The sequence below is a fragment of the Priapulus caudatus genome, unplaced genomic scaffold, assembly GCF_000485595.1.
Source record: "Priapulus caudatus unplaced genomic scaffold, Priapulus_caudatus-5.0.1 Scaffold671, whole genome shotgun sequence".
Taxonomy (NCBI): Eukaryota; Metazoa; Priapulida; class Priapulimorpha; order Priapulimorphida; family Priapulidae; genus Priapulus; species Priapulus caudatus.
The window spans coordinates 329304-329865 of NW_014577732.1; positions in this window are offsets into that span (position 1 = coordinate 329304).

A 562-nucleotide genomic window follows, 5' to 3' on the forward strand; every position below is an offset into this window, starting at 1 on the left:
GATGCTGCTGGTGAGGGTGAGGGGGAGGGAGAGTGCGCGGGATGCTGCTGGTGAGGGTGAGGAGGAGGGGGAGTGCGCGGGATGCTGCTGGTGAGGGTGAGGGGGAGGGAGAGTGCGCGGGATGCTGCTGGTGAGGGTGAGGGGAGGGGAGTGCGCGGGATGCTGCTGGTGAGGGTGAGGGAGAGGGAGAGTGCGCGGGATGCTGCTGGTGAGGGTGAGGGGGGAGAGTGCGCGGGATGCTGCTGGTGAGGGTGAGGGGGAGGGAGAGTGCGCGGGATGCTGCTGGTGAGGGTGAGAGGTGAGGGAGAGTGCGCGGGATGCTGCTGGTGAGGGTGAGAGGTGAGGGAGAGTGCGCGGGATGCTGCTGGTGAGGGTGAGGGTGAGGGAGAGTGCGCGGGACGCTGCTGGTGAGGGTGAGGGGTGAGGGAGAATGCGCGGGATGCTGCTGGTGAGGGTGAGGGTGAGGGAGAGTGCGCGGGATGCTGCTGGTGAGGGTGAGGGTGAGGGAGAGTGCGCGGGATGCTGCTGGTGAGGGTGAGGGAGAGGGAGAGAGCGCGGGATG